Source organism: Camelina sativa, unplaced genomic scaffold (genome assembly GCF_000633955.1).
Source record: "Camelina sativa cultivar DH55 unplaced genomic scaffold, Cs unpScaffold09564, whole genome shotgun sequence".
Lineage (NCBI taxonomy): Eukaryota > Viridiplantae > Streptophyta > Magnoliopsida > Brassicales > Brassicaceae > Camelina > Camelina sativa.
Genome location: NW_010930623.1, coordinates 1 through 405, shown reverse-complemented (window position 1 = coordinate 405; position 405 = coordinate 1). Strand labels below are relative to the sequence as shown.

General features: G+C 32.1%; 1 long non-coding RNA gene across 1 annotated transcript; it reads left to right on the top strand.

The window, feature by feature from the left end:
* Window positions 1-24: 24 nt before the first annotated feature.
* Window positions 25-405, top strand: LOC104775165. The gene is made up of 3 exons (XR_765733.2): window positions 25-123; window positions 252-286; window positions 382-405. It is a non-coding gene; the product is annotated as an uncharacterized LOC104775165 (long non-coding RNA).

The window sequence follows — 405 nt, the reverse complement described above, 5'->3', positions numbered from 1 at the left end:
TCTCTTTGCTACATAATTGTTTAATATAGACTTTTTCCATTGCTGGTCTCGTTGCAGGTGAAATATTTAGATGGGGATGTAGAAGAGCTTAATCTCAAAGTGGAACGTTTTGAGATAATCCAGGTTAATTCTTCAGCCAGTGTGAAAAATTCTTACATTGAGATTCTCTTTGTTTATTCTCCATTGTTTATTTTTCCCAAAACATCTTATAGATATATGTAACTGATTTACCCCAAAATGTTTTTAAGCAGGATATTGATGAGGAGTCTACTCCTTTAATTAAAATGTAAGTGAAACTTTCAAAGTTTTGTGATAACCCACAATTTTAACTTTGATATAGCTTGGTATCTTTTAGTCTTGAGTTTTTGCTGTTATGTGCAGTATACAAAGGCAGAAAGCCAAGAA